Source organism: Hibiscus syriacus, unplaced genomic scaffold (genome assembly GCF_006381635.1).
Source record: "Hibiscus syriacus cultivar Baekdansim isolate YM2019G1 unplaced genomic scaffold, ASM638163v2 tig00111213_pilon, whole genome shotgun sequence".
Taxonomy (NCBI): Eukaryota; Viridiplantae; Streptophyta; class Magnoliopsida; order Malvales; family Malvaceae; genus Hibiscus; species Hibiscus syriacus.
In genome coordinates, this window is record NW_024063022.1 from 5,927,153 (window position 1) to 5,949,865 (window position 22,713).

General features: G+C 30.9%; 5 non-coding genes across 5 annotated transcripts; all 5 read left to right on the forward strand.

The window, feature by feature from the left end:
• The first annotated feature begins 4,129 nt into the window (after nucleotides 1-4,129).
• TRNAN-GUU lies at nucleotides 4,130-4,203 on the forward strand. The gene has a single exon. It is a non-coding gene; the product is annotated as a tRNA-Asn (tRNA).
• A 1,923-nt stretch (nucleotides 4,204-6,126) lies between these two features.
• TRNAN-GUU lies at nucleotides 6,127-6,200 on the forward strand. The gene has a single exon. It is a non-coding gene; the product is annotated as a tRNA-Asn (tRNA).
• Nucleotides 6,201-6,293: 93 nt separating this feature from the next.
• TRNAI-AAU lies at nucleotides 6,294-6,367 on the forward strand. Its single transcript has one exon. It is a non-coding gene; the product is annotated as a tRNA-Ile (tRNA).
• Nucleotides 6,368-8,064: 1,697 nt separating this feature from the next.
• On the forward strand, nucleotides 8,065-8,138 carry TRNAN-GUU. The gene has a single exon. It is a non-coding gene; the product is annotated as a tRNA-Asn (tRNA).
• Nucleotides 8,139-8,229: 91 nt separating this feature from the next.
• On the forward strand, nucleotides 8,230-8,305 carry TRNAI-AAU. Its single transcript has one exon. It is a non-coding gene; the product is annotated as a tRNA-Ile (tRNA).
• The last annotated feature ends 14,408 nt before the right edge of the window (nucleotides 8,306-22,713 follow it).

Genomic DNA, 22,713 nt, shown 5'->3' on the forward strand with positions numbered 1-22,713 from the left:
TTGCACAGTGACGTAAATTCCATAAATCCATAAACATGGTAATCATATACCATTTTAAAACAAAAATCAGACAGAAGTCATAATCCATAAACCATCACATTAAATCGGTGCATCAATAAAACAGTAACCATAGAATTCAATGTACCACATATTAAAACAAATAAAACAGTTTATTAAAATATAAGGAACACACTAGAGAAATCCCAATATTTATTAGAGGCATTTTGTAGTCATCAGTATGGATAACAGAAAACTTATGCAATTTGATCATATTCTAGGAACGAGGTCCTATTGAAGAGAATCGATTTCTAACCGATCTAATCAGACATTTCAGATTGATACTTTAGAATTCCACTACGTTTCCATGTGCATCAGGAAAACGTTCAGGAATCTTTATATGTAATAATTCTAAATTCAGATTTACTGCGAATGATTTCATTACCCAAACAATCAGGGATATTCAGGAATATACTTTGAATTCATATGATTTCAGCCCAATTGAACCAAATGAGGTATTCATAATCTTTTCATTCTGCGTTACTTGCGTTTTCAAACATGACCGAAGTGATTTTAGATGAAAATATAGAATCGAAGATTCAAGTCATTTGCAATCTATGACTATCGATCGTATTATCAAACAACTCAAGTTACACAACTCCCAAACTGATGCATGTCAACAAGTCAATTCATTATCCTTCCAGTGTATTCAATCTTTAATACCATAATGCAGATCTATAGATCATCCTCATAATCATCGCTGAATAGATCTTCCAACAGTCTTTATTTCATTTCCACGTTTCAATGATATCAGGAAATACGGACGTACTTGATTCATGGTTCATAACCCATAAGGACAATTCATCATGTAAGTTCAACAGTGTTTCCAAACTCCAATCACCTATTTAATCCTCAATCATTGAGGTTACTTAGTTCATTTAGAAAGCAAGTCTATCCTGATTACTATAGAGTTTTCTGGAATAAGTCAGACGTTTCTGAATTTCAAATACATGTTATACTTCCTTTCAGTTCAATTTATTCATATAATAAAGTCATTCTAGTATTAGCACTAGCGTTGGTTGATCACTTAAGCTGCGTTCTATAACTTTTACTAGTAGCACAACATCCATGTTTATTTGGATTTCTTAATTAATCCAAGACATTTACTTATTCTAGGTCATACGGCATTTTGGTCATTTTGGTGCTCAACGTTTTTCTATTCATTTCAAAGCTTGAGTATATCCATTCATTCCTGAGCTTTGTGACATACTTGAGTCATTTCCATTCCATGGGTATTTTGGTCATTTTATAGATCCAATGTATTTCCATCATTTACTTACGTCCAATCTTATTATTTAATTTAATCTTATCACTTACTTCAGTCTTTTCAAACAATTCTGACCAAAGAGCACCTTCGATAACTCATTCTTCAGGTATTTACTCAATTCGATAATTTCCAAGTTAAATATCTTTTCATATGTTACTAACGGATTATCAGAAATTTTTCATACAAAGGTAGGATCCCAACAATCAAATCAGTAATTTATCGATTTAAAAAAACAAATTCTCAGGTTACTCTCTCATTCAGAGTCAACTTGGACTATTTTCAACTCTCAAGGGCATTTTCGTAATTTCGCACCCAGATACTTTTGGTATTAACTCATAACGAAAATAAATATAGTTCATAGATTCTATGCTTAATTTCTTACCCAAACATTCTCGGATCTTGAAATAATTGATTAACATACTTCTAGTATCTTGCATAAACCCTATTGGGTTAAAAACCGATTATCCAAAATTTCTAAGCAAACTAGCATTTCTTATGCACATCTATAGTTTTATCAGATCAATATATCCTTTCAGAGTTATTAATCAACTTCCAGGGACAATTCTTGTCATCTTACAACATAAGGGTATTTCCATAATTTTACCCTACCAGAATATTCTCATAATTTCCCATCCAAGTACCTTTGATGAAATAAATTATATGTTACAGATCCAAGTTGATTCCTTTATCACTATACACAGAACTTGTAATTTTGATTCTAACAATCCATCAATTTCTTATAAAAATCATCTGAACCATAATCAGTTACCGAATTTTTATCGTATTCGGATCGAGTGTAGAAATTAATTAACTACAAATATGAGACCAATATTATCTTATTCATGCATTTATCAATATTCACATGTTCATAAAGCATAAAGAGGTAGTAAAGTATTACCTCGATTTCTGTGACATATTGATCGACCATAAAAATTCCATTTGAACGCCCTCGATTTTGGAAATCATCTTCCAATATTTCCTCAGATGCATATCAATAGAAATTACATCAAAAAAAGAGCTTAATTTCAAAAAACTGATCGAATCGGGTGATAAATCAGTCAAAAACAGCTTATTGGGTTCGAATTTGGCGAAACGGACTTCGGATTTGGATTCAGGACGTCAACAAAACCCAAACAATAATTCTTGAATTCAAGCTCGCGAACTCAATTTCTAGCTTCCAATCTTTTTCTCAAGAACCCGAACTTTCGAATATACAAACTCAAATCTAAAATAAATTTCCTCGCCATAAAAATAACTTATTAAAAATCCTTCTGTAATAGAGGGACATAATTGACAAAAATTAAGAACTCAAAGGGCCAATTTAATACTTAGCTACCAAGGTAAGTGACCAAAATTATCTTATTCAAACCATTAAACAAATTTCATAACTTCATAACAACTAGAAGACAAGGTTGATTTCTTACCAAACTTGGATGACTCATGTTGTGATTTACCCTTCGTCATATATTAACTTTTGTTTTCTAAAACCCACGTGTTGGACCATTTCTTATTTTCTTTTCTTCTTCCATGCAACTTTCTTCCCCCATTAAATCTTCTCTTTGCGTTCTGTAAATGAAGCAAGAAACTTCATCGGCTGGAAATCAAACGCCGATGACCATCACGTCGGTCGTCGACTCTAGTCACCATTCAAAATATAATTTATATTGTTCGATGCGCTTTGACCTCCTTGACATGGCTATGGAATCAAATCAACAAGATTCCTCTCTGTTGATCGTAGATCTTCAAGAACTTCCATGAACTAAAAGTATATATATATTGTCGTCAGTCACCTTCCGTTGAGATCTTCCAAACAACTTCCAAAACGTTAAAAATAGGAACACTCATCCCTATCTAACGTTCATATTTTATTTTGCTGCTCTTGGGTTGTTGGACTTGCCTTGGTGATGGTCTTTTTACTTATAAGCTCCTTTTCGGAGAGCATCTCCTTGTTTGGTTATACGATGAGAGGTTGCACCAAAGCTAATGGTGACACCGCAACTGTCCATACTTTTTTTTCATTCCTTCTATCACCCAAAAGCTGCTCACCTTGATAGCATGCCGTGCTGCCTCCGAGAGCTCCACCTAGACGGCGATGTCGTGATTTGAAATGGTCGTCACCTGAGCTATCGTTAGCATCTCGCCACCGAGACAACCACCGGATCTTGTACTCCTCCACCATTTTCTTCACTGATTTTAGCGTTAAATTTTGTAATAATTTTGGAGTGGGTTCAACAAAACGCTCATCATTCATCATTGCTAATATGAGTTTGTGAGCAGTTGAGCGTATTAAACTCTTTGGAATAGGCGTATAGTAGGATAAATAAAATTGTCTTACTCTATCAAATGCAGCCACCACCATTATTATGTTGAAATCTTAAAATAAATAAACTCTCCCCACTTATGGTCTCCATTTCCATATTATAAAATTAATAATAATAAACAAATTCACATCAATCAATAATAGATAGAATTCACGTGAATTCTAGAGTTTCTAAACCCAAAGAAAAGTAAAATTATACTTAGAGTCCTCAACCTTCTCAAAATTCCTTGATAACCAAAATTTTAATTAAACCACTTCTATAAATATCATATAAAATTTTAACCCATAGATTGGGGTGTTACAGAACATGTGATTATATAAAATTACATGTTATTCAATTATCATTATTTTAAAATTTCATTATTTATTAGTCTTAATTACCATAATAGTGTCACTAGATCCAAAGAATCCTCATCCCTTCCACATATCTATGCATAATTCCAACAGATGACAACATTGTAGTTATGTGGAAGAGAAGCTAAATTACTGGAGTAGCTCAGTTGGTTAGAGCATGTGGCTGTTAACCACAAGGTCGGAGGTTCAAGCCCTCCTTCTAGCATGAATTTACTTTGGTACTTTAAATTTCCAATTTAAATTTCATCTATCAAATCATCCAAAGAGTTATATGATGAAATACATTAATATATGCAATGGCTTATTAGCTCAGTTGGTTAGAGCATCGTGCTAATAACGCGAAGCTCCCAGGTTCGAGACATGCATGGAGCCAATTGCCTTGTATATGTTATTGTTTCTTCTATTATAAAAAAAATAAAGCTTAAGAAATTAAAGAATAACACTTAAATTGACTCAATCAAATCCCAACACTTTTATTCTAGCTAATAAAAATATATATATTGCATGGTATTTAGATTAAATATGTAATTTATTTTACAAGCGATTATGTTATTATTTTCTCATTCTTCCATATTTAATCTTTTTTAGCACAACAAATATTATTTTATTAATAATAAACCTCAAAAGGTGGTACCTAAAAAAAGGACATATGATTCATCTAAATCACGCCTGTTAAAAAAAATGAAATCACATGCTTCAAAACAAAAATATTGACAGTTTACAAGTCGAAATAAAACTCCTAGAAACTCAAACTAACTCCGCAAAAACTCATAGACAATAGAAACATTGTTGAATCATCAAAATCACCCACACCTATGAGAATTGTGGTTATTCCTCTTAATAATCTTGTTTCAATGTTTCGACATGGGTTCTCTTTCCAAGAGTGTAATGTACTTATTTTTATATACGTGCATGACACATCTCTCAGATACCTTTGGTTTATGGATATAAGATTAAGTTTATGCATATGATTATGCAATGTATTCAAATTACTAAGAATGTATAAAATTATTTTATTTGATGCATTTATTTTGAATGTAAGATTATGATATTTGGTAAAGATAACATATTATTATTTAAAAGCACATGTTATTGAATTATCATTATTTTAAAATTTAATTATTTTTACAGAAATTTAATTATGTATTATTCTTAATAACCATAATAGAGTCACATGATTCAAATAATCCTCATCCCTTCAATATATATATATAATTAAAAAATGTGAAAAGATTGTAGTTATGTAGAAAAATAGTTAAATAGCTGGAGCATCTCAGCTGGATGGACAGTTTAGTTGTTAACAATAAGGTCGTAGGCTCAAGTTTTCCTTCTAGTGTTGATTTACACTGGTAGCTTAAATTCTCGTTTTACTTTCAATTAGTTAAACCATTCAAAGATTTGTATAAAGCAAACGTCAAAAAGACATGAAATGGCTTTTTAGCTCGGTTGGTTAGAGCAATGTGCTTATAACGCGAAGGTCGCAGGTTAGAGACCTGCATGGGTCAATTGTCTTACATATGTTATTGTTTCTCCTATTCTAAAAGAGATAGATCTTAAGAAAATAAATAATAAGTCTAAAATGACACAATGAATCAGTGATGATATATGTTATTATGTAATTAATTGTTTCTAGAAGCGATTTTTTTAGTATTTCTAATTCTTCGATATATAATCTAGATTGCACCATCAAACCTTTCATTCAGAATGTTAGCAGCAATTTTGCTCAATAATCTCGTTTTGAGGTTTGAGAATGAGTTCTCTTATCAAGAGTGTTATGTATTAATTTTTAGATACGTACGGGGCACATCTCTTGAAAGTGTTTTGTTCATCGATATAAGATTTACTATGTGCATATGATTATGTAATCTATTCATATTTCAAAGAATATAACATTATTTCATTTGATGCATTTAATCAAAATATAGGATTATGATATTTAGCAGAGAGAACATGTGATTATTTAAAATTACGTTTTATTCAATTATCATTATTTTAAAATTTCATTATTTATTAGTCTTAATTACCATAATAGTGTCACTAGATCCAAGGAATCCTCATCCCTTCCACATATCTATGCATAATTCCAACAAATGACAATATTGTAGTTATGTGGAAGAGATGCTAAATTGCTGGAGTAGCTCAGTTGGTTAGAGCATGTGGCTGTTAACCACAAGGTCGGAGGTTCAAGCCCTTCTTCTAGGATGAATTTACTTTGGTACATTAAATTTCCAATTTAAATTTCATCTGTCAAATCATCCAAAGAGTTATATGATGAAATACATTAATATATGTAATGGCCTATTAGCTCAGTTGGTCAGAGCATCGTGCTAATAACGCGAAGGTCGCATGTTCGAGACCTGCATGGGCCAATTGCCTTGTATGTGTTATTGTTTCTTCTATTATAAAAAAATAAAGCTTAAGAAGTTAAAGTTTAGATTAAATATGTAATTTATTTTACAATCGATTATGTTATTATTTTCTCATTTTTCCATATTTAATCTTTTTTAGCACAACAAAAAATTATTTTATTAATAATAAACCTCAAAAGGTGGTACCTGAAAAAAGGACATATGATTCATCTAAATCACGCCTGTTTAGGAAAAAACGAAATCACATGCTTCAAAACAAAAAAAATGACAGTTTACAAGTCGAAATAAAACTCCTAGAAACTCCAACTAACTCCGCAAATACTCATAGACAATAGAAACATTGTAGAATCATCAAAATCACCTACACCTATGAGAATTGTGGTTATTCCTCTCAATAATCTTGTTTCAATGTTTTAACATGGGTTCTCTTTCCAAGAGTGTAATGTACTTATTTTTATATACGTGCATGACACATCTCTCAGATACCTTTGGTTTATGGTTATAAGATTAAGTTTATGCATAGGATTATGCAATGTATTCAAATTACTAAGAATGTATAAAATTATTTTGTTTGATGCATTTATTTTGAATGTAGGATTATCATGTTTGGTAAAGATAACATATTATTATTTAAAAGCACATGCTATTGAATTATCATTATTTTAAAATTTAATTATTTTTACAGAAATTTAATTATGTATTATTCTTAATAACCATAATGGAGTCACATGATCCAAATAATCCTCATCCCTTCAATATATATATATATATATATATATATATTTAAAAAAATGTGAAAATATTGTAGTTATATAATAAAAGAGTTAAATAGCTTGAGCATCTCAGCTGGATGGACAGTTTGGTTGTTAACAAAAAGGACGTAGGTTCAAGGTTTCCTTCTAGCATTGATTTACACTGGTAGCTTAAATTCTCATTTTACTTTCAATTAGTTAAACCATATAAAGATTTGTATAAAGCAAACATCGAAAAGACATGAAATGGCTTTTTAGCTCGGTTGGTTAGAGCAATGTGCTTATAACGCGAAGGTCGCAGGTTAGAGACCTGCATGGGTCAATTGTCTTACATATGTTATTGTTTCTCCTATTCTAAAAGAGATAGATCTTAAGAAAATAAATAATAAGTCTAAAATGACACAATAAATCAGTGATGATATATGTTATTATGTAATTAATTGTTTTTAGAAGCGATTTTTTTAGTATTTCTAATTATTCAATATATAATCTAGATTGCACCATCAAACCTTTCATTCAGAATGTTAGTGTCAATTTTTCTCAATAATCTCGTTTCGAGGTTTGAGAATGAGTTCTCTTATCAAGAGTGTTATGTATTAATTTTTAGATACGTAGGGGGCACATCTCTTGAAAGTGTTTTGTTTATCGATATAAGATTTACTATGTGCATATGATTATGTAATCTATTCATATTAAAAAGAATATAACATTATTTTATTTGATGCATTTAATCAAAATATAGGATTATGATGTTTAGTAGAGAGAACATGTGATTATTTAAAATTATGTGTTATTCAATTATCATTATTTTAAAATTTCATTATTTATTAGTCTTAATTACCATAATATTATCACTAGATCCAAAGAATCCTCACCCCTTCCACATATCTATGCATAATTCCAACAGATGACAACATTGTAGTTATGTGGAAGAGATGGTAAATTGTTGGAGTAGCTCAGTTGGTTAGAGCATGTGGCTGTTAACCACAAGGTCGAAAGTTCAAGCCCTTCTTCTAGCGTGAATTTACTTTGGTACTTTAAATTTCCAATTTAAATTTCATCTGTCAAATCATCCAAAGAGTTATATGATGAAATACATTAATATATGCAATGGCCTATTAGCTCAGTTGGTTAGAGCATCGTGCTAATAACGCGAAGGTCGCTGGTTCGAGACCTGCATGGTATTTAGATTAAATATATAATTTATTTTACAAGCGATTATGTTATTGTTTCTCATTCTTCCATATTTAATCTTTTTTAGCACAACAAAAAATTATTTTCTTAATAATAAACCTCGAAAGGTGGTACCTGAAAAAAGGACATATGATTCATCTAAATCACGCCTGTTCAGGAAAAAAAAGAAAATTGTATGCATAAAAACAAAATTCGATATTTTACAAGTCGAAATAAATCTCCTAGAAACTCGAACTAAATCCGTACATACTCATAGACAATAGAAACACTGTAGAATCATCAAAATCACCCACACCTATGAGAATTGTGGTTATTCCTCTTAATAATGTTGTTTCAATGTTTCATCATGGGTTCTTTTACCAAGAATGTAATTTACTTTTTTTTAGATATGCGCAGGAAACATCTCTCGGATACGTTTGGTTTAAGGATATAAAATTAGGTTTATGCATAGGATTATTCAATGTATTCAAATTACCAATAATGTATAACATTACTTTGTTTGATGCATTTATTTTGAATGTAAAATTATGTTGTTTAGAAAAGATAACACATGTTTATTTAGAAGCACATGTTACTGAATTATCATTATTTGAAAATTTAATTATTTTTACAGAAATTTAATTATGTATTATTCTTAATAACCATAATAGAGTCACGTTATCCAAATAATCCTCCTCCCTTCAATATATATTTATATATATACATAATTCAAACATGTTATAAGATTGTAATTGTGTAGAAAAAAAGTTAAATAGCTAGAGTATCTCAGCTGGATAGAGAGTTTGGTTGTTAACAATAAGGTCGTAGGTTAAACCCTTCATTCTACGGTTGATTTACTCTGGTAATTTAAATTCTCATTTCACTTTCAATTAGTTAAATCATCCAAAGATTTGTATGAAGCAATACGTCAAAAATACATAAAATAGCTTTTTAGCTCGGTTGGTTAGAGTATTGTGCTAATAACGAGAAATGTCGCAGGTTCGAGACCTGCATGGGTCAATTGTCTTGCATATGTTATTGTAACTACTATTCTAAAAAAGTGAGAGCTTAAGAAAGTAAAGAATGACACTAAAATGACATAATCAATCACTAATGAAATATGTTATATGCTATTTTGAAATTAATTGTTTTTACATGCAATTTTTTATTGTTTTTCATGCTTCAATATATAATCTAGATTGCACCTTCAAAACTTTCATTAATAAGGTTAGTGTAAATTCCGCTAATAATCTCATTTCAAGGTTTGAGATTTATTTCTCTTGTCAATAGTGTAATGTACTAATTTTTAGATACGTGTAGGGCATATCTCTCGAAAGAGTTTTATTCATCGATATAAGATTAACTATATGCATATGATTATGCAATCGCTTCATATTTCAAAGCATATAACATTACTTTGTTTAATGCATTTTATGATGCTTGGCATAGAGAACTTGTGATTATTTAAAATTATGTGTTATTCAATTATCATTATTTTAAAATTTATTTATTTATTAGTCTTAATTACCATAACAGAGTCACTTGATCCAAAGAATCCTCATCCCTTCCACATATGTATGAATAATTCCAACAGACGACAAGATTGTAATTGTGCAGAAGATAAGCTAAATAGATGTAGTAGCTTAGTTGGTTAGAGCATGTGGTTGTTAACCACAAGGTCGGAGGTTCAGGCCCTCCTTTTAGTGTAAATTTACATGGTTCTTTAAATTTCCAAGTTAATTTTCATCTATCAAACCATCCAATGAGTTATATGATAAAATACATCAAAAGATATGCAATGGCCTATTAGCTCAGTTTTTTAGAGCATTGTGCTAATAACTAGAAGGTCGCAGGTTCGAGACCTGCATGGGCCAATTGCCTTCTTTATGTTATTTGTTCTCCTATTATAAAAAATAAAGCTTAAGAAATTAAAGAATAACACCTAAACTGACTTGATCAAAATGCCAACATTTTTATTCTAGCTAATAAAAAATATATAATGCATGATATTTAGATTAAATATGTAATTTATTTTACAAGTGATTATGTTATTATTTCTCATTCTTCCATATTTAATCTTTTTTAGCACAGGACATATGATTCATCAAAATCACGCCTATTCAGGAAAAAATGAAATTGTATGCTTCAAAACAAACAATTGACAATTAACAAGTTGAAATAAATCTCCTAGAAACTCGAACTAACTCCGCAAATACTCATAGACAATAAAAACATTGTAGAATCATCAAAATCACCCACACCTATGAGAATTGTGGTTATTCCTCTCAATAATCTTGTTTCAATGTTTTAACATGTGTTCTCTTACCAAGAGTGTAATGTACTTATTTTTAGATACGTGCAGGACACATCTCTTAGATACGTTTGGTTTATGTATATAAGATTAAGTGTATGCATAGGATTATGTAGTGTATTCAAATTACTAAGAATGTATAACATTACTTTGTTTGATGCATTTATTTTGAATGTAAGATTATGATGTTTAGTAAAGATAACATATGATTATTTAGAAGAACATGTTATTGAATTATCATTATTTTAAAATTTAATTATTTTTACAGAAAATTAATTATGTATTATTCTTAATAACCATAATAGAGTCACATTATCCAAATAATCCTCCTCCCTTCAAAATATATATATATATATATATATATATATATATATATATATATATATATATATATATATATATAATTCAAAAATGTTATAAGATTGTAGTTGTGTAGAAAAAGAGTTAAATAGCTGGAGTATCTCAGCTGGATAGAGAGTTTGGTTGTTAACAATAAGGTGTTGTAGGTTCAAGTCTTCCTTTTATCATTGATTTACATTGGTAACTTAAATTCTCATTTTACTTTCAATTAGTTAAACCATCCAAATTTTCTGTGAAGCAATACGTCAAAAAGACATGAAATGGCTTTTTAGCTCGGTTGGTTAGAGCATTGTGCTGATAACGCGAAGGTCGCAGGTTAGAGGACTGCATGGGTCAATTGTCTTACCTATGTTATTATTTCTCCTATTCTAAAAGAGAGAGAGCTTAAGAAAATAAATAATAACTCTAAAATGACATAATAAATCACTGATGAAATATTTTATTATGTAATTAATTGTTTTTACAATCGATTTTTTTATTGTTTCTCATTCTTCGATATCTGATCTAGATTGCCTCAAACCTTTCATTAAGAATGTCAGTGGCAATTTTGTTCAATAATCTTGTTTCAAGGTTTGAGAAGGAGTTCACTTATCAAGAGAGTTATGTACTAATTTTTAGATACGTGGGGGGCACATCTCTCGAAAGTGTTCGGTTCATCGATAAAAGATTAACTATATGCATATGATTATGCAATCTATTCATATTACAAAGAATATAACATTACTTTATTTGATGCATTTAATCGAAATATAGGATTATGATGTTTAGTAGAGAGAACATGTGAGTATTTAAAATTACGTGTTATTGAATTATCATTATTTTAAATTTTATTTATTTTTTAATTGAAATTTATTTTCTTCTTAGTCTTAGTTACCATAATAGAGTCACTTGATCCAAAGAATCCTCATACCTTCCACATATGTATGCATAATTTCAACATATGACAAGATTGTAGTTGTGTGGAAGAAAAGCTAAATAGCTGGAATAATTCAGTTGGTTAGAGCATGTGGCTTTTAACCACAAGGTCAGTTGTTCAAGCCCTCCTTCTAGGGTAAATTTTTTTTGGTACTTTAAATTTCCATGTCTCTCTTTGTGATCTCCTCTTTAGTTGATATCAGTGTATTCTCTATCTCAAAAGTTGTGAACAAAAGGGTATGTTTTATATCTTCCATTCCTTCCATTCCATGTAAATTCAATGAAAAAAAGGTAAGAGTTTGACTAAAACAAGACATACCCAATGTTGAAAGCAAGTTATCCTAAGAGTTTACCTATTCATTATAGCAAAATCTCGGACTCAATTGGTCTTCCATATCCCTTTGCTAAAAATGGGAGATTAGTTGAGCTTCTTTACAATAGTTAAAATATACTATTTTCCCTTTTGTTTTCATAGGATTCTTAAGCTTAAAAAAGTTGAGTGGATTACCCTTTTTATACAGTTAGATTCTGTGCAAGTAAAAACAAAGACTTGAAATGTTTGGAGGTTGAAGGGAGTGTGAAATCAGCCATAAAAGTGGAGCCAAAATCCTTGAAGTTGCACTTTCTTTTTTTTCTTTTTCATTTTCTTTTTCTTTTTTTTTTCTAATATGAATGCAAAGGTTCTAAAGGTAAATTTATTTTCATGAACCTATTTTAAAAAAAACATTTGGCTTTTGAGCAACGAAATAGTATGATGGAATAAGATTAAAAAAGCATTCTAAAAAACCAAATTAAGGTCTAGAAATGTAAATAAAAATTTTTCCAACATTTTTAGGGTACAAGTATTGTACAAGTAATTACTCAAATTAAAATGTTAGAAGAAAAAAGTTGTTAAAGGTAAAATGATAATTTTATTTTTACCCAATCTATTGTAGATTAAAAAATTGAACTATTACTTTTAATCAGGTAATATGATATAAAATTAAGGATAATTCTTGTGCGAGCGGCGATGAGCCAATAACGATGAGCACTGATAAATTAAATTGTAAAATGATAATATTATAAGGTACTTAATAAATAATTATATTTTAGTTAAAAATGTAATAGTAACTTTAAATAAATCACAATTTTTAATTAAACTATTTTTTAATATATTTTTTTATAAATAGTTCAAATAGTAAAATCTAATTACAAAACTCTATTTTTTTAAAAACTATAATTGTTCATTGTCATTTGTGCAACCAACTAATTGAGGTAAGCTAGAATAGTTTTATTTTGATTCAAACTTGATCCAAGTCATCACCGAAGGGTGGTGGCTGACCCGTTGTCAGTGCCTTTACCAACAATGATTGTGTTTGTCGGTGTAGGAGTTCCCCCTGACATTGTTTTTTCCTAATCCCAAATTTTCTAAACCCTAACCCCAACCCTAATTTTAAAATTCCTCCAATTGTATAACCCGAATTCCTTAATTGATTTCTAAAATTTCCTTCCTAGAACCGCAAATAGAACAATTTAACCTTAATTTTTACGTTGAAACCATTTTTTCAATCTAATTCGTGATTCCCATTTTTCAAATCGTGAAGGGTGCAGTGTGTACCGGTACTCTAGCATCCATGTATCATTACATGTAATGTATCAGTACCATAATTCTTTACTGTTTTTCTGAATACATCTTTGAGTATCGATACACTCATGTAGAGTATCCGTACGGTATGCTTGATTCGTTTGGTTCGGCCTTATACTTTATTTTTTACGTAAATAACGGATCTAACCTTAATGCCCTCAAAACAAGTTAAGATGATGGAGTGTAAACGTCATATTGACATGAGTGTGGAGAAGATCAAGAACGAGGTACATTCATTATAAGTAACTAAATTTTTAATACTTGTGATGCATTTGTTTTATCGGTATATTTTTTAAAGATTATTGTTTTATTTTTTATTTGTTTTATATACATATAGGAAAAAACTAAAGTTGTTCATGAGGATAAGATTAGAACTTCTTTTCTAAGATATCACAAGTTCAAGACACTCATTCAATCGGTGCAAAAAATTGAAAAGGAATTTGCTATAATATATGGCCAATTCAAAATTTTAAAAGGCCAATTTGAAATATTAAATGACCAATTTGGGAAATTAGTGAGCATATTAACACCGAGTAATATTAAAAGTTCAATACAGGATGGTGATTCTGTAAAATGATAAGGTAAGCATAATTGATCATTAAAAGATTATGCTTTAAATAACATATCAGAAGTGACGAATTTACATAGCATTCCACTGAAAGATGAGAGTTTTAAAAATAAATCATACATTGAAGAAGGAATAAGTGTTGCACCATTAAATGATCAAACGAGAGTGGTATTAAAAATCAATTTTGTCTCCTTTTATTAAATGTGATTATGATTATCCTTCTCCCTCATTAGAACATAATGGCAAAAGGAAACTTAATTTCAACTTTGAAGACAACTGCAAGACTGATAGTGATGGTTTTCCAAAAATTTCAGTCGAGGTTTTTAACTTTCAATTTAGTCCCAATCGATTTCCTAGTTAATTAGTTACATTGAAGGAAAGTCCAATGATTAGAAAAACTGGGCCTAAAATGTCTAATGGTTCTACGTCTTTTTCAAAGATGAATGGGTCACAACAGAGAAAATGTTTGAGATGTTCAATCGCACGATTAGATTTTACTAATGATCCGAATTCGAAAGATATGGCATTGAAAAAAGAGCTATAACATCTAAAACGAATACCGAAGTATGTATAAATCATTCTTTATTGGTTATATTTTATGTAAAGTTTAAGTTTAATGCTATAAAAAAGTTTGTAAGAGTTATGTTTTTCTTGCAGTATAAATATAAGGCAGGTGATTTGTTATCATAATATGCCAAAAAAATCAGTACGATAAGTGATGCGTACATGCACAATTTGGAGTTTTTAATGCCTGAAGAACACAAAATTTGTAAGAATGTTTCCATTTGGAATGATACATCCAGCGATGTTTACATAGCCAAGAGTATTTATTTGGACATCTCCAATGCTCATATTATTTTCCCAGAAATATGGTTATCTGATTTGGTATTACAATTTAAATTTTTAATGTTATACATGATCAATATTAATTATTTTGTCTGCTTTTAATATAATTGTTTGTATTGTTTTCAAATATTTAATAGTTTATCAATATGTATGTGTATGTTTTGCACTTGAGAGAAGCGCCTAAGCGAAAGAAGTTATATGTGTCTATGTCATTTCAGGTAAAAAATAATTTATGGTATATAGATCAAATAATTTAAAGTTTATGATTTCTTGACACTTAGATTTATTGTTTTCTTCATAGTATCCTTATCGAATATGTCACACATGTTTAGAAGATGTGAAAAAATAGTACCCTTTTCAAATTTCATACCCGATGGATAGAGGACTTTATGCCATTGATAGTAGTCATGTTGAATAGATATATTTATATTTAATTTTTTTTATTTGTGTGTATGTGGTTGACTATGATTTTTACCTCAGTTGATTTTACAAATATATGTGCCTTTACATGATGAAGCCGAAAATCATTGGTTTTTATTAGTTGCTGATGTTGTGGAGGGACATACTTACGTTTTGGAATCTCTTGACGTTAATGAGGTCCGTAAAAATATTGTAAGTTCTTTATTCTTTATTGCGAACTATAAGAATTCATGTAGTTTTCAAATATAAATTTATAAATTTTGACTTATTGTAACAGTTGAGTAAAGCTCCAAATATCTATGAGAGTCATGCTCATTTGAGTAGATTATTTGAAAATGTTTCAAAGTTTCCAATCCATTTTCTTGGATTACCGAAGAAGCCAAATGCGTATGTCATTTATATTTAAAATTAAAGATACTATTTTTTGGACTACGTATTTCTTTGTAATAAATTATTTTATTTGCTATTGGATTCAAAGATGATTGTGGCATGTACATATTGAAGTATATAGAAGCCAATAGCAAAGGTGATATTGAAGGACATTATAAATTTATTTTGTAGACGCAACAGATAGAAGTTGAACTACTAAGAATTTTGACAAAACTTGTCGCAATCAACCACAATGAAGTTGATCTTTTCGATTTACGTAAATTACCTATACATGAATAAGAAGTTATGAATTTTCAATATAGTTTCTTCATTTCTGAATAATGGAGAATAATGGTGGTGTATTAGATATTTCAAAGCAAGACATATATTTTAGTATGATTATACGTGTTATGATTTTTTTGAGTTGGTTCCGAAAGTACATCATTAAATTCAAATTATACATAAGAATATGTGTTGATTTGATTCTGTAGATTTGATAAACAAATAAAACAATACCCAAGACCCAATATGATATACTAAGTATTGGTACACCACCCATATCGATACTTGTATGAACCTCTTGTTTTTAAAGGTACTAATAATATAGTGGCATTGATACCATAATTTGTGTATGTATAAAGACTTCAATTACATTGTATCGATACTTTAGTTGTACTGATACCTTCGATGTTTCTTGGATTTCCAAGGTTGTCCATGATACCCTAAATGTATACTTAGCTTGGCGTAATTGAACTTTGATTAATTTTTCATCATTAGTTTATAGTAACAAACAAAATTTGAAGCAAATTAAAATAAATTTGAACTATTTTCAAATTAAAAAAACCCGAATACATATTCCTAAATCCTAAATAAATTTGAACAATTTTCAAAATAGTATTCCAAGGTCCATAAATATAAAGATGTAAATACTCCAACAATCCAAAATAATCCATAGAATAAATCTAAGCCTCGGGTGCATTGTCGTCGCCATCAACATCATCCTCTTCATCAACCTGAATGAGTTGAACCGAATACTCCAAGAAGTCAAGACGCTCATAAACTGAATCAAAATAATGCATAATGCAACCCTCCATCTGAGTGATCAACTCTGACAGCGATGCCAAATATACTTCTCCTTGAGGTGCTAGAGCAATTGGTGAATGAGTCACTCGAGGTGTTGTAGGTGCTGGAGCTGCCCTTTGAGCGTGAGGAATCCACTCATTATTGACAAGTTCAAAATGATCCCTTCAAAGATATGAATCATCAATCTTGTTTCCTAAAGAGAAAAGAATATATATCGAGCAATATATGTTCTCCTTAATAAATATATGACCTAGAGTGCAACTATAGTAAAAGGATGTGACCATAGAGGTGAGACGATTGGTGACGATGTAAACTATGTCGAAAAAAATAAAGTGTGCAAGATTGATGTGTTGCCTAGGAGAAAACACTGAATCCACCACGTATCGACGATCCTAATGGTAGAATACTTACCACCAGATGGTCGAAACCACCAAGTGATAACCAAATAGAGAAAACGGTCATGGGTGTTCAAGGAAATAATAGAGTTAGTTACTGGAGATCCAGGAATAAGTTCATTCTCATCAAAACGACCAATGTTTTCTAGACCTATATGGTTGTTAATTATTTCAGTGTCTAGAAGAAAGGTCTTGCCCATAAAATAAGACTATATGACAAAAACAATGTTACTAGGTTCATCAACAATACAATGCCTTATAAGACCAAGATAAGGAAAGTTAAAGCTGAGATTAGACATAAAATCAAAATCAACAACACGTTCATCCCGAATAAATTTTTTTGACATTGCAAAAAATATAACTTTTGGTTTATTACTTCAAGTTAATCAAAACATTGTGTCAAAAGAAATTGATAAAATGGTTTGAGGTTCAGGTTCGTTTATCGACTGACTCGAAGATGGGTTATTTGAACGACGACGTTGTCATAACTTTTGACTTTGGTGCCATTTTGAAATCAAATTCCTATAAAAATAACATACATTGTACAAATAATCATCAATTTCAATCCATTTTAGATTTTAAGTGTATATGAAAAAAACCTACATCAAAATATTATATTCGAATAAATTAAACCTATATATTCAACCTAAACCCTAAACTCTATAAACATAAAAAAATCAGTCAAGAATCCAAAAACCCATAAAAATAACATAGTGGAGAAAAGTAAATAAAAAAGGAAATAATACCTAGAGAAAATGATAAATATGTTATGGGTCTGCACGATTCGATGTTTAGAGATGAAATCTCTTAAAACTCTTATAAAAACATTGAAGGATTTTGAATTTTAAGTGATTTAATGTGGGTAAAAATTGGATAATATGGTATTTATAGGTAAAAAGCATGTGTGTATCGGTACGGTAAGATCGAGTATCGATACTCCTATTACAAAGGTATCGATACACCACACATATCGATACCATAATTATACACTAGAATATGACATTAATTATCGCATATCGATACCCACACAATATCAGTACTTTGACTTGTTACTTGGATTTTCAAAGGATGCGTCGTATCGGTACCGAATGCATACCGACACTCTTAATATATTATGTATTTTGAATGGAGTAGTATAAAATTTAATGACTATCTTGATTTTTGGATTAACAAAAACACCGTAGATTTAATAGCAAATAGCTTGATTATTGGAAAATTCTTGAATATGATTATGCTTATTACAAAACATCCTCAATCATAATTGTAAATAAGATAAAAGTTTAGTTACTAGAAAACCAACTTCATACAATCCGAAATATTAAAACTTAAAAGAAATTCGTGCATAACTAATATGTAATTCTTGAATATCTGACATAACTAAACTTAATCTCCTGGTGGACACAGAAAAGGACAACTGAAACTGTCATCCATCATGCGATAAGACCAATCTCTATTTATCATGAGAGTAAAAAATTATAGAATTAGTAATCGCAACAACAAAATAACTAAAAATTGTATTTAAGTCAATGATTCACTTCACTATTATATTTCATAATTTCATATGTAATTACCTTATATATAGACCGCACACTACCAATCCTTATTTGGTTGCCAATCCAAAATAGTTGGATCTTTTTCCATAATTCTCGATTCATTATTATATGCAGCTTACGAAAAAAATATTGTCAACATACATAACAACAAAGAGTATTCACTATTATATTTCACATTTAATTACCTCAGATATGTCATCTTTTCTATATGTGTCAGGCATGTATCTAGCTAATGATGATCTTTCAAGTGCATCAGTATGCCTCATATCCTTATCAGAAGGCTTGTTCAAAGAAGGTTTAGTGGTTTTGTGGAAGTCGAACTTGACATCTTTATCGTATGAAACATGTGTTTGGTTGGACGATGAAGCTTGACACTTTGTTCTCTTGGGTTTTCCTCTTCTTATTTCAAGAACTATAGAGTCATCAATTTCAATAGTTTCTTCTCTTGTACTAGTTCCCTTTTTACATCCCACTTTCACCGTTTTCAATATAAGACTCAATTTTTCAAATTGATCTTTAACCTCATTGAAAGTTTTGAATGTTTGTGATGCACGTTGACATATAGTCATACAATAAGAGGCTAGAGTCGAATATCTGGCTTGAATTATTGTTGGATTAATATCCTCAAAATTTGTATTCTTTTTTTATAATCCAACATCTTTCTTCACATAAATAGTTCATCATTTCATTATACATCCTTGATTTATCTCTTTTGCCTTTTCATATTTCAACACGGAAAACATATGACGACATGGAAAGACAACAGAATCCAACTTCATACAACAACAGTACATGGTATCATGTATGATATCTTTTAGTACAGGATACAACTTCTCCTTCTCAACATGCTCTAAATAATAACGCATGTCTGAATTTTGGCTTCCATTTTTTTAACCAAATAATAACCCTTGTATGCCATTGATAACGAAGAGGCGGTGGGGTGATAAACGTTGCTCTTGTTGAAGAATCAAACCTATAAAGCTCTAGACTCGATGAATAACAAAGGGGGATAAATAGGGGAAGGTGGCGACAGCAACTAGGGTCTTTTGGAGTTACTTTTAAGTGTTGGAACAATGTAAGAAACAAAATTAGAACAATGTAAACAAAAGATAAAGAAATTGAAAATAAAGTATGATTATCAATAAGATCTCCTTTATGAAGGTGAACGATAAATATGATGATGGTGAGGATGAATTTGTGGAAAATAGATGGATAAGTGTCCTATCTAAACCTCATAGTTGCAATAAAAAGGTAAACTCGATAATATGACTCTAACCAACCCTTCTAGTCGCGATGAAAAGGCAAATTGGAGTGTGAAGATTAATCTCCCTCGCAAGAACTTGAAAGAACTCCAGGGAAAGAAGCTTCTAAGGCACGAGGCAATCAGCACTTGCAAAAATGAACTCTCGTTGTATTATTAATCAAAGAAATATGTTTTACAAAGTTGAATGAAGCCTCCTTTATATAGGGGATGAGTTCTAAAGGTCCTAAATAACTCATGAATAAAATAATAACAAACTAAACATGTCTCAACTCTAATTCCTAATAAAATAATAAATATAATCATAAAAGATAATGAATCATCCTATGTTAAATTATATTATAAATAATCAATAAAAATTTTGAAAATTCGTAATATTTACAAAATCCCGTATAGGATTTTCTGCATGCACTGTCTTCACTAAAATGACCATATCTTGAGTTATCAATATCATATTGATACAATTCAAGAACCGTTGTAAAGATAAGATAAATTTGGTCGTATCTCCAGAAGACATGTTGAGCAAATAAGATTAGGATCCCATTTAAAAAATCATCGCAAGTCTGCTATTGTTTTGGTCTTCTTTTCCAAAGCTTGGACGAGTGGATCATTTGGAAGAGTTATTAATTATTCCCTTGGTGTGAGCCTTGTGATGCATGTCTCATCCTCCATTTCTTCAAAAATATTCAACCTTGAATCTGAAACATTAAAGAGAGAAACATTAGAATCGTTTAATGATTCATTCACATTATGCTTACCGAATAAATATGCTTTGAATCTTCGAGACTTTGTTCTCCTAATATGTTCGAGTAGAAACATTAGTCCAAAGAAGCATGTATTATCATTATGGACTCTGGTGCATATATCATTCCTCCACTCCTCAAAAGGATTCATCCTCGAATATGAAAATCCAAGAGAGGGAGAATTTGATGTGTTGAAAGGAAAACTTGTGAAACATTTAGCAGGATCAATGTGATATATCTTTATGCATTTTAGCCGAGGTTTCTTATTTGTAGGAACTGATTTCTTGTAGTATTGAAATCCTCTTTTGCATAAAAGACTTGTAATCTGATGTTTAGGTCGAAATTGAACATGGCGTTGGCTACTGTTGGCTTTCTTTATGATTGCTTTAGATATTCTCTCCATGGTTTGACTCGTGTGTGGCGAGAATGAGTGTTGAAAAACCATGTCAACTGGTTTGTTGTAACACCCCAATTTAGGGGCTAAATTTAAGAATTATAAAGTGGTGAATTTAATTGGTATTTTTAGAAGAAATTGGGGATTAAATTGTAAAGTTTTAAAGTTGACAGACTATTTTATAAAGTGCAGGAAATTCAGTGGCTAAACCCATGATTTAACCATTTTTTATATATGTTGAATTATATAACTCTCCCTGTGCGCAGCTCAGCAGAATTTTCCAGTTTTCCCCTCTCCAACAACCCTCCTTTCAACTCCGATCTACTCGCCGTCCGACTTCCGATTGACGAGCCGAAACCACCATCGTGTTCGTTGTCAACTGAGGAACAAAACCCCTCAAACCTTTCATTGTGAATCATCGTCGTTCGTCGTTAATTTCAGTCGGAAGTATCGTCGGTAATAACTCAGTTTTAGTTGGTTTTTCATCGATTCACGACGATCCGATCATCCGTTTACGACACCTCCCGCACCATCGTGTTCCTTGTATCGTTCCGAGTCCGTCGGTGTCATCCTTGGTCTCCATCGACGGCGGCGCGTGAGGAGGTGAAGCGGTCAAAGTTTTCGATTTGTTGAAATCGAGCTCTCCGCCGTTCAAAATTGTGAACCGAGCTTTGTAAGTATCTTGGAATCGCTCAAAATAATTTTTAAGAATTTTTCCGTGATTTTTTAGCAGCCGGAAGGGGCCCCACGCGCCGCCACTGCATATGGGGGACGGTCCAAATGACCGGTATGATCGGTTTTGGTGCATAGTTGATCGGTTTGACCGGTCATAACCCGACCCGACCCGATTATCCGACCTGTTGACCCAACCCGACCCATTGACCGTTGATTGTTGACCGACGTTGACCACTATAGACCAAAACTTTGACTGGCTTTGACCGGGCATTAAACGACCTTTGACTTTGACCGAGTATACCTTTCCTGACATTTTTCGACGTTCCAAATCCGATTCCGCTGTCCGTTTTTCGAAATTCGAACTTGAATGCCTCAAAATTACCGGTCAAACCCGTTGACTTTGTTTTGACCGAAAATTCCAAATTTTTGAAAAGTCATATTTTATGTTTTCGACGTCCTGAATCCAAAGTCCGTTTTGCCAAATTCGAGCCCGGTAAGCTATTTTTCACTGATTTATCACCCGATTCGATTCGTTTATCGTAATTAAGCTCCGTTTTTTATATAATTTATGTTGATATGTAACTGAGGAATTATTGGAAGTTGAATTGAAGATCAAAGGCGTTCGAATGGAATTTTTATGGTCGATTGGTATTGCACAGAAATCGAGGTAATACTTTACTACCTCTTTATGCTTTATGGAACATGTGAATATTGGTAAATGTATGAATAATATAATGTTGGTCTCATTTGTGTAGTTAATGAATTGTTACACTCGATCCGAACACAGTAGGAATTTGGCAACTGATTATGGTTCAGATGATTAATATAGGAGATTGAGAGATTGTTAGAATTAAATTACAAGTTTGTGATTAGTGATAAATGAATCAGCCCTGGATTTGTAATT